Source organism: Pleurodeles waltl, chromosome 11, assembly GCF_031143425.1.
Source record: "Pleurodeles waltl isolate 20211129_DDA chromosome 11, aPleWal1.hap1.20221129, whole genome shotgun sequence".
NCBI lineage: Eukaryota > Metazoa > Chordata > Amphibia > Caudata > Salamandridae > Pleurodeles > Pleurodeles waltl.
The window spans coordinates 507,432,307-507,444,419 of record NC_090450.1 but is presented as its reverse complement, the minus strand read 5'-3'; the positions used below and the strand labels follow the sequence as shown (position 1 = coordinate 507,444,419).

General features: G+C 44.6%; 1 protein-coding gene across 4 annotated transcripts in view; it reads right to left on the bottom strand.

The window, feature by feature from the left end:
• The window catches only part of PARL (presenilin associated rhomboid like), a 166,469-nt gene that overhangs the window by 82,244 nt on the left and 72,112 nt on the right, over positions 1-12,113 (bottom strand). The window lies entirely within an intron of this gene.

Here is a 12,113-nt window from a genome sequence, read left to right as displayed (position 1 = left end):
TATGAGAATACATATAGCATAGAAAGTGCGTTTCAGGCATCCAGACGACAGAGAGAGAGAGACACATTGTTGTAACCATCTCAGGAAACACCGAAGTAAGCGTTTTGTGTTTTCTTTATTTGGCAATAAATCAATCATGAAGAGCGCAGAAAACGCGTCTCTTCGTCAGCTTCATCTCCATTCAACTGTCACTCTGCCTCGCTCGAGCAGCCAGACGCGACCGAGGCAGAACGGGTTCGGCACGCGGAAGCGCGCACCGAACCTGAGCATAACATATTATCTCCCTTTTTTTTTTTTTTTTTTTTTTTTTTTTTTTACAAAAAACACTTACATAAATAAGAACAAAAAACATAAGCGCATTGGACAAAAACCTATGAGCATTAGATAACCTATGTATTCCATAACATTTAACAATCACATCAGTGTGTACATGAGATAAAAAAAAACATAAAACATTCTTGCTAAATACTATGATGTTCTCTGAGTTTGATCGGAATCCATTTCTCACGGACAGACCTCCTCAAGGTGTCGGGTTCTAACAAATGATTGTCTAACACCTTGCGTTCCTAATGAATGCCCTCTGACCCAGAGGAGTCACTTCCTTCCACTCCACGGTGCCCAACATCCTTAACCTTAACAACCTTCCCCATATTCCACCATTGACCACTCTCAACCATGATGGCATTACCACATACTTTCTTTACCCTAACAAGAGCCCCATAGCAAGCTTCCCCTTTCCTCACAAATGTCTGTAACTTGACGCGCACCAGATCTCCAGGTTGAAATTAGAGTTTTTTTGTAGAATTTTTCAGGTCATACCTAGCTTTTACCTTTTCTTGATTTATTTTTACTTCACCCAACACCCCGTCCTTGTTCACAGAATCAGGAATTTTACCTGAAACCACTCTGGCTAACCACGCTGGAAACAGTCTTGAGGTGCTTCGTCTTCCTTTAAGCAGTTCAAAAGGAGAAATGTTAGTCACAGAATGTGGAGTGGTTCGATAGAACCACAACATCGAATTCACGGCCTCTTCCACATCCAGTTTACTTGCTTTAGCCCATTTGATACATTCCACAACAACCCTATTCATTCTCTCCACTAAACCATTTGTTTGAGGATGGTATAGAGAACTTTTCAAATGTTTCACACCAGATTCTCTCAGAAACATTTCCATGTCATAACCCACAAACTGTACACCATTGTCCGAAATCAAGGTTTCCGGAAAACCTTCCCTCCAAAAAATCTCTTTGAGAAACTGAATCGCACTACCCGCAGTAGGCTTTGCAAAAAAACGCACTTCTGGCCACTTACTGTAATAATCCATTAAAACAAACGCATAACGCATCTGGCTGGGGAGAAAATTGAATGGTCCAACCATATCAACCCCAACTTTGACCCAAGCCTTATCCGGTAACGATATGGGTTGTAATGGTGGTTTAGCAGTCTTCAACCCTTTTTCTGCACCATTACACACCACACACCCATCAACCACTCTTTCTACATCCTTGTCCATAGAAAGCCACCAATAGTGTGCTCTAATACGTCTCTTAGTCATAGTGGCACCAAGATGACCCTCATGAGCATGGTCCTCCAACCTTGTACGAATCTCACACGGGGGAACACATTTATCATTCCTCAAAATGATCCCATTTTCAATTGACAATTCTTCACCCACCTTGACATATGGCTGAACTTCAAGATTCACATTTCTTTCCTTAGGCCAACCATTGATTATATGCTGCTTAACAATGGACAACACCTCATCACTGCTTTCAGCCTCCCTCCACACAGTCTCAGTGCACACCTTGGACTCATCAGCATCAATCGCAGCTATGAAACAATCTTCCACATCATCCTTCCAAATCAAGATTACTTTCTTCAGTTATAGGTAGACGAGATAGATAATCTGCTGTGAAATTGTCTTTCCCCGGAATATGCTTGACCTGAAAGTCATACTGCAACAATTTTGTGGCGAGGCGTGCGATATGAGGAGTCGTATAGTTAATCTTATCACCATTTAAAATGTAAACCAACGGTTTATGATCTGTTTGAATTACATATATTCTGCCCCAAACATAACTCCTAAATGTTTCGCTAGCCCAATAGCATGCGAGCAACTCTTTCAATTACTGAATAATTCAGTTCAGGATCACGTAAGACTCTAGAAGCATAACTAATAACTTTCTCCTCTTTTCCTAGACCTTGCGACAAAACAGCCCCCAGCCCATACATACTAGCATCCACCGTAATAGTACACAGTTGACTGGGGTCGTAAGAACTCAGTGGTCTGGCGTCTATCAACTCTTGCTTGACCCTTTCAAAAATGGTTTGACATTCACTGTCCCATTTAAACGGAACTTTGCTCTTGAGCATATTGGACAAAACTTTCATTTTGCTAGCATAGTTGGAAATGAACTTTGAGTAGTATTCACACATGCCAACAAAAGATCGTAACTCATCTTTATCTTTAGGGTTAGGGGAATCTACAATCGCCTTTACTAACCCAGGACGAGGTGTAATACATTCCCCAGACACACAATGGCCCAAAAATTCTATTTCTTTCTTATAAAACTCACATTTTCCCTTCTTTACACAGACGCCAAAGGACTGAAAAATTTTAAACACTGATCTAATTTTCTCATTGTGATCTTCTAAACCCCTTGTGTGAATCAACACATCATCCTGAAAAATTAAAATACCTTGGATTTCCCCCAAAATTTTGTGCATGACGCGTTGGAACGCTGATGCTGCTGAAGCCAACCCGAATGGCATCCTGCAAAACTGGAAAGTGCCAAAGGGTGAATTGAAAGCGGTGTAATGGCGCAAATCCTCATCCAGTTCAACCTGGTGTTAAGCAGACGCCAGATCAATCTTTGAAAACCATACTGAGCCCCTGAGCCCTTCAAGTAGGTCACTGATCTTGGGTAAGGGATACGAGTCTATCCATATTTCCTTATTGAGACTCCTGAGATCCACACATAAACGCAGGTCTCCATTACGTTTACGGGCAACAACCAAAGGAGAAAGCCACAAACTGGACTCAATTGGCTCAATTACACCATTCTGTTGAAGCTTGTCCAATTCAGATTCAAGATCTTCTCTTAAACTAAATGGTACTGACCTGACTTTATGTCTTACAGGAATGGCCCTATCCTTAACCTTTATTCTATGCTTGAATCCTGTAATCTTCCCCAAACCCTGGGCAAAAACACCAGGAAACTCATCCTCAAACGGTGTCTTTGAATCTGCACACTCCACCACCAGAACTTGCTCTTTAGTTCCAGGTTTCAGCACCATGCCAAACAAACCCCGATGATACCACCCCAAAATATTCAAACCCTTATATGCCACATAAATTTTACCAAAAATCTTCCGACCCTTGAACACTAATCAGTCTTCTATGTAACCTTCTAACTCAATTTTCCTGCCTTCATACGAGACCGGAGACCTATCGGGAGGGAACAACTTTCTGTCACCCCAAGTATTATGGAACAGCTCTGATGAAATCATAGTAATGCGTGCACCTGAATCCACCAATAAACGAAGCATTTTATCCCCAACCCAAATATCCACCATGGGATCTATGCATTGGTTATGTTCCTTGACCCCTAATACTTTATCTGTGACCACAACAATCATGTCTTGGAAGGCTTTTACAAAAGATTCTTCTCTATTTTCTTCCTCGTCCTCCACTATGCACGTGACATTAGCTTGCTTATTACTAGTGGATTGACAGACTCTAGCAAAGTGACCAACTTTACCACATTTTCTACACATAACGTTCTTTGCAGGACAAGACTTGCCATCTTTGAAATGAGGCATGTTTCCACATCTAAAACAAATGTTCGAGGATCTAAAAAAAGGATTGTCACTCTTCTTCATATCAGTATTCTTCGCTGCACTCCTTTTAGTAACAACACTGGCATGAAGAGGATCTGAACCCTTCATCGTAGAGCTAGAAGAAAGTTCCATCAAAGAGATCTGGGCAAGCTCCACACTCTTGGCTACTTTGATAGCTTCATCCAACGTTGGATTTCCCATGGTGAGTAATTTCTGCTGAATATGTTTATTTGTACAATGACCAATGAACTGGTCCCTTATGAGTTGGTCTTGAAAATCCCGAAATTCACACTTGGAAGCCAGTTGTCTTAGAGCACTGACATATGCATCAACATCCTCGCTTTGAAATTGCTGACGCTTGAAGAATTTGTGCCGCAAAACTACTAGACTAGGTAAAATGTCAAATCTTGTGGACAACTGTTTTGTAGTCATCAAATATTCATCTAGTTCTACTTCATCCAATTGCGGTAGCTCAGGTAAATGTTTGAAAATCTCTCTCCCTTCATACCCCAATGAATGTAAAAGCAAACATTTCTTTCTTTCAGGGCGAAAACGAGATGCTCCTATGGCACCCAGGTAATTTTCAAAGCCATCAAACCACTGTCTCCATGGAATAGGAGGAGCCCCAGGAGTTTCCAAGAACGGTGGTGGTGGATTGACTGATTGCATTACTTAAATCCAGGCGTGACGTTCACAGTCAATGTGCTTTGAACACGTAACAATAAAATTCTCTTGGTGATATATAACAGGAAAGATTTAAGCAAAAAGTACTTCCAAGATGGCACCTAAAAAGGCCATATCCAGTACAAATCAGTACACGTACTATATCCCCAACACAACATGCTGATTCACAAACCTCCGGAAGGAAATGCCCAGACAACACCTGTTTTCTTCAGAAAAAAGATGTGTAGGACGCCTCCCACGAAGAAAATGCCAAGGAATATATTCCTAATCTCCTCACGATCAACGCGTAGTAGGAAACCAGCTCGTGGCCACAAATGCGATGTTGTAACCCTCTCAGGAAACACCGAAGTAAGCGTTTTGTGTTTTCTTTATTTGGCAATAAATCAATCATGAAGAGCGCAGAAAACGCGTCTCTTCGTCAGCTTCACCTCCGTTCAACTGTCACTCTGCCTCGCTCGAGCCGCCAGACGCGACCGAGGCAGAATGGGTTCGGCACGCGGAAGCGCGCGCCGAACCTGAGCATAACACACATGCAATGAGAAAGTAGGACAGAAATACAAATGAAGAGAAATAGACAGGGATGGCTCCTCCATTTGGGCGGAGGAGCGTTGACCTACCCCCCACCCCAGCCAGCAGCGGCAGCTGCAAACCTTTACAAGAAAACGATAATAGACAGTGTTTGTTATCATTTCCTTATAAAGGGGTGGAGCCACGGGGGTGACGAGGAGTGAGGGGGAGTGCACTTCCCCTCAGAGCGCATGTGTGTTTGGCCGGCCGTCTCGGGCTGACCAAACACACATGTGCAGTAGGCTCTCTCCAGCCCTGCAGTATTTGCTGGGCTGGAGAGAGCCTGCACAGGTTCCCAGTCTGCCTGGGAGCGCCCTGGCTGGATGCTCCAAGCCAATCGTGATGCTGCTCTGAGCCTGTGCCTGCCCGCAGCAACAGAGGAGAGGAGCGGAGCTGCAAAGAGCGAGGTAAGTGATTTGTAATTTTTTTTTTTGTATTTTTTTTTTTTTCTAAAACCAGAGCGCCCCCAACACCGCCCCACTCCTTCCATTCAGTGCGAGCCACAACTCGAAGTAGATCACACTGTCAGATCCCCAGCACCTCTGAAATAATCGCAACATTGTGGAATAACATTCCAGGACTCACCTCGGTGGGATACAATTTGGATATATTGACAATAAGGTTTTTGACTGGTCAGTGACAAAAAGTCCTTCCAACCAGTCTAACGGTCACCTCCTCCAGAAATGTTAACCCTTAAATTGAGATAAAGGTTGATTGTGGCTTGGAGAGACAGACATAAGCAAGCACCGCCCTCCCAAACTGTCTGATCAAACTTGCAGGACTAGCTGCAGCAGACACATCTGGGCTGCCAACAATCCCAGGTCCCTGCAATGCAATGGTTTATCCTTTCCAGCACGGCTGGGTATGCCATGTAGGGTCAAGAAGCTAATCCAAAGGATTCTACCAGTCAAGTACCATGTGCCAGGTGACATCTGTACAACCTGCAAGGGAATCCCTGACGTTCCCCTTTAATCACAGGTTCTTCACAAACATGAAATCTTCAGGACTGCTGGGGGTGCTTCAGGGTGCAAAGGTGAGGAGGACTGTGTCACTTTCCCCAAGAAAAACGGTGTGTTCCTCAGCCTGCTTCATATGAAATCTTGCTGTGGGAGTCTAATGCCAAGGTCCACTTGCACTATCTGACGAAAATCCTTAAAGTAAAATCACTGTATAATCTTTGACAATGCACAAGTTATCCCCTTTCACCACGTATAATCTTATATGCAGAAGTTACTTTTCCCATCACACACTTGCTGCCCTTCTTGGGTTATTTCTTTCTGAGAACAGTCTATAAATAATGAATAATAAAAGGATAGCCTATATAACATGAATATGTGGTTCCGTATGTTTTAGGTATTAAAACAAGGCTTAGTTAGTAGTTGATGTAAATGAAGAAGGAGAAAATGAAGTAGTTTTTCTATATTCACCAACGTTTGGTCAGATGTGGAATAAGAACCTGTGTCAACTTCATACTGAGATGGACGACATGGGAGACTATACATTAGTTCTTGTCTTATCATTGACCCTCACAGGTCACTACTTCAAAGGTCATTCAATGGACAAGGAACCCGACTCTGAAATAAGTAAATGAGGTGGGCCTGATGCCAGGGTCACAGAATGCTACAATTCCTATGGGCTCATGTTAGGTGCCCCACGTCCCTGTCAGTTGCACAGTTCAATGAAGCCTGAACCCAAATTTGACACCCAGAACTGTGGCACAACTTGAGGCATATTTTCCAGGCTCCTGAATGCAGATGTACAGTGGCTTTGCGGACCAGTATCTCCTGAACCCTCACCACATCTCATGCCTTGTCTGTGAAGCAAGTTTCACAGCTTCTCTCCTTAAGAAGGGATTTGGCAGAGAATAAGTGCTTTGGTTTGATTTTAATGTATACAGTTTTCTATGTTGAAGTTTTGCCTCTTCATACAACTACTATCTCTTCAAAGTGTTTTGTTAACAGCGTCACAAACAGTAATGCACAAGTGGATTTGTGTTGCTAAATCGGTTGGTACCTGACACAAAGCATTTGCGTTACATAGTGCACCAAAGAGTGGCACACAGAAGAATAATCCGACGGCAGCAGAATCTTTTGAAGAATGTGTATCAGGCCCCTTTATAAAACATATACATAGCTGGCATTTCGCATGTACACTACACACTCAAATTAGTTATATAAAAGTAATCTATTATTACATATACAAGTCTCATGTATGTTCTCACCACAATCTTCAAGTACCTGTTATTTTAAACCTCCCATTTATGTCACCACATCATTTTTCTGCATTGCTTGATATGCATTCTTGTCCACATTTCTTTCACAACAGCTAAACCACATGACCAATATAAATATATATCTGAGTAGGGACACAAACAGTTCCAAACCACTTGAATATTGTTCGGCTAAGAAAATCCCCAAACGCCTAACACTTAAATACTTTCGATGATTAATAATATCCGACATCTGGAATTCTTTGAGCTACTTCATGCTCAAAGGTCATCCTTCTATAGTTTAAAGATTCTTCTACGTCAGGGCCCAGGCGCCAGGTTTAGGAGTTTTATTTTTCTATGAACACCCAAAGATAAAATTGTAGTAAAATGCATTTTCGGGAGAGATAAGTAAATTAGTTTTTAAAAAAATCATCAGTCTTTAACTAATCACCAACCTAGAACTGATCTATGGTAAGTGCGGATCTCCAGCACTTTCTCTTCCCTCACTGTCAGCAGCCAGATAAGTGCATTATGTTCTTATACTCTTCGCCCTCCGTACTGCCAGACCTACTGGTTTGTTCAGAGTTGTTTAAGCTCATGATATGCATTGTCCACTCAGGTGAGCCAGCTCCTTTATACTGAGCACTCTACACCACCTACACGGGGGCCAGGACTCGGAGTCCTTAAATGGTGGTCACATCATTTCAGTTTATGTTACGCCCATTACATTAAATTGCAAGGTCTAAGGGACCGAATGGACAGATGGAGGGGGGGGTGGGGGGGAAAGGGGGGGAGGGAGTCTTCTCTGTCAAACTGAATACGTTTGTAAAGAAATGGCTCCCTGTTGCAGTTACCCCCCACTTTTTGCCTGATACTGATGCTGACTTGACTGAGAAGTGTGCTGGGACCCTGCTAACCAGGCCCCAGCACCAGTGTTCCTTCACCTAAAATGTACCATTGAATCCACAATTGGCACACCCTGGCATTCAGATAAGTCCCTTGTAACTGGTACTTCTAGTACCAAGGGCCCTGATGCCAAGGAAGGTCTCTAAGGGCTGCAGCATGTCTTATGCCACCCTGGAGACCTCTCACTCAGCACAGACACACTGCTTGCCAGCTTGTGTGTGCTAGTGAGGACAAAACGAGTAAGTCGACATGGCACTCCCCTCAGGGTGCCATGCCAGCCTCTCACTGCCTATGCAGTATAGGTAAGACACCCCTCTAGCAGGCCTTACAGCCCTAAGGCAGGGTGCACTATACCATAGGTGAGGGTACCAGGGCATGAGCATGGTACCCCTACAGTGTCTAAACAAAACCTTAGACATTGTAAGTGCAGGATAGCCATAAGAGTATATGGTCTGGGAGTCTGTCAAACACGAACTCCACAGCACCATAATGGCTACACTGAAAACTGGGAAGTTTGGTATCAAACTTCTCAGCACAATAAATGCACACTGATGCCAGTGTACATTTTATTGTAAAATACACCACAGAGGGCACCTTAGAGGTGCCCCCTGAAACTTAACCAACTATCTGTGTAGGCTGACTGGTTCCAGCAGCCTGCCACACTAGAGACATGTTGCTGGCCCCATGGGGAGAGTGCCTTTGTCACTCTGAGGCCAGTAACAAAGCCTGCACTGGGTGGAGATGCTAACACCTCCCCCAGGCAGGAACTGTGACACCTGGCGGTGAGCCTCAAAGGCTCCCCCCTTTGTCACAGCCCAGCAGGGCACTCCAGCTTAGTGGAGTTGCCCGCCCCCTCCGGCCACGGCCCCCACTTTTGGCGGCAAGGCTGGAGGGAACAAAGAAAGCAACAAGGAGGAGTCACTGGCCAGTCAGGACAGCCCCTAAGGTGTCCTGAGCTGAAGTGACTAACTTTTAGAAATCCTCCATCTTGCAGATGGAGGATTCCCCCAATAGGGTTAGGATTGTGACCCCCTCCCCTTGGGAGGAGGCACAAAGAGGGTGTACCCACCCTCAGGGCTAGTAGCCATTGGCTACTAACCCCCCAGACCTAAACACGCCCTTAAATTTAGTATTTAAGGGCTACCCTGAACCCTAGAAAATTAGATTCCTGCAACTACAAGAAGAAGGACTGCCTAGCTGAAAAACCCCTGCAGAGGAAGACCAGAAGACGACAACTGCCTTGGCTCCAGAAACTCACCGGCCTGTCTCCTGCCTTCCAAAGATCCTGCTCCAGCGACGCCTTCCAAAGGGACCAGCGACCTCGACATCCTCTGAGGACTGCCCCTGCTTCGAAAAGACAAGAAACTCCTGAGGACAGCGGACCTGCTCCAAGAAAAGCTGCAACTTTGTTTCCAGCAGCTTTAAAGAACCCTGCAAGCTCCCCGCAAGAAGCGTGAGACTTGCAACACTGCACCCGGCGACCCCGACTCGGCTGGTGGCGATCCAACACTTCAGGAGGGACCCCAGGACTACTCTAAGACTGTGAGTACAAAAACCTGTCCCCCCTGAGCCCCCACAGCGCCGCCTGCAGAGGGAATCCCGAGGCTTCCCCTGACCGCGACTCTTTGAATCCTAAGTCCCGACGCCTGGGAGAGACCCTGCACCCGCAGCCCCCAGGACCTGAAGGACCGGACTTTCACTGGAGGAGTGACCCCCAGGAGTCCCTCTCCCTCGACCAAGTGGAGGTTTCCCCGAGGAACCCCCCCCTTGCCTGCCTGCAGCGCTGAAGAGATCCCTAGATCTCCCATTGACTTCCATTACAAACCCGACGCTTGTTTCTACACTGCACCCGGCCGCCCCCGCGCTGCTGAGGGTGAAATTTCTGTGTGGGCTTGTGTCCCCCCCGGTGCCCTACAAAACCCCCCTGGTCTGCCATCCGAAGACGCGGGTACTTACCTGCAAGCAGACCGGAACCGGGGCACCCCCTTCTCTCCATTCTAGCCTATGTGTTTTGGGCACCACTTTGAACTCTGCACCTGACCGGCCCTGAGCTGCTGGTGTGGTAACTTTGGGGTTGCTCTGAACCCCCAACGGTGGGCTACCTTGGACCAAGAACTAAGCCCTGTAAGTGTCTTACTTACCTGGTTAACCTAACAAATACTTACCTCCCCTAGGAACTGTGAAAATTGCACTAAGTGTCCACTTTTAAAACAGCTATTTGTGAATAACTTGAAAAGTATACATGCAATTTTGATGATTTGAAGTTCCTAAAGTACTTACCTGCAATACCTTTCGAATGAGATATTACATGTAGAATTTGAACCTGTGGTTCTTAAAATAAACTAAGAAAAGATATTTTTCTATATAAAAACCTATTGGCTGGATTTGTCTCTGAGTGTGTGTACCTCATTTATTGTCTATGTGTATGTACAACAAATGCTTAACACTACTCCTTGGATAAGCCTACTGCTCGACCACACTACCACAAAATAGAGCATTAGTATTATCTCTTTTTGCCACTATCTTACCTCTAAGGGGAACCCTTGGACTCTGTGCATGCTATTCCTTACTTTGAAATAGCACATACAGAGCCAACTTCCTACATTGGTGGATCAGCGGTGGGGTACAAGACTTTGCATTTGCTGGACTACTCAGCCAATACCTGATCACACGACAAATTCCAAAATTGTCATTAGAAATTGATTTTTGCAATTTGAAAAGTTTTCTAAATTCTTAAAAGACCTGCTAGGGCCTTGTGTTAGATCCTGTTTAGCATTTCTTTTAGAGTTTAAAAGTTTGTTAAAAGTTTGAATTAGATTCTAGAAACAGTTTTAGATTCTTAAAAAAGTATTCCAACTCTTAGCAGAATAATGTCTGATACAGAGATGCAGGTGGTGGAACTCGACACCACACCTTACCTCCATCTTAAGATGAGGGAGCTAAGGTCTCTCTGTAATATAAAGAAAATAACCATTGGCTCCAGACCTACCAAAATTCAGCTCCAGGAGCTGTTGGCAGAGTTTGAAAAAGCCAACCCCTCTGAGGATGACTTCACAGAGGAAGAAATTAGTGACTTGGAGGGCAATTCCCCCCTTCCAGTCCTAAATAGGGAGACCAGGGCCTCTCAAGCCCTGTTTCCAAAAATGATAGTCAGAAATGTTGCTTCCCTCACAGGAGGGTCCAGCATTTCTGAAATCACTGAGGATGCTCTCAGTGAAGATGACCCCCTGTTAGCCAGGATGGTCAAAAGATTGGCTTTGGAAAAGCAGCTCCTAGCCATAGAAAGGGAAAGAAAAGAGATGGGCCTAGGTCCCATCAATGGTGGCAGCAACTTAAATAGGGTCAGAGATTCTCCTGACATCCTAAAAATCCCCAAAGGGATTGTAACAAAATATGAAGATGGTGATGACATCACCAAATGGTTCACAGCTTTTGAGAGGGCTTGTGTAACCAGAAAAGTGAACAGATCTCACTGGGGTGCTCTCCTTTGGGAAATGTTCACTGGAAAGTGTAGGGATAGACTCCTCACACTCTCTGGAAAAGATGCAGAATCTTATGACCTCATGAAGGGTACCCTGATTGAGGGCTTTGGATTCTCCACTGAGGAGTACAGGATTAGGTTCAGGGGGGCTCAAAAATCCTCGAGCCAGACCTGGGTTGATTTTGTAGACTACTCAGTAAAAACACTAGATGGTTGGTTAACTGGAAATGAAGTGTGTGACTATGTTGGGCTTTATAATTTGTTTATGAAAGAACACATTTTAAGTAACTGCTTCAATGAAAAGTTGCATCAGTATCTGGTAGACCTAGGTCCAATTTCTCCCCAAGAATTGGGAAAGAAGGCAGACCACTGGGTCAAGACTAGGGTAACCAAAACTTCCACTGGGGGTGACCAAAAGAAAGGGG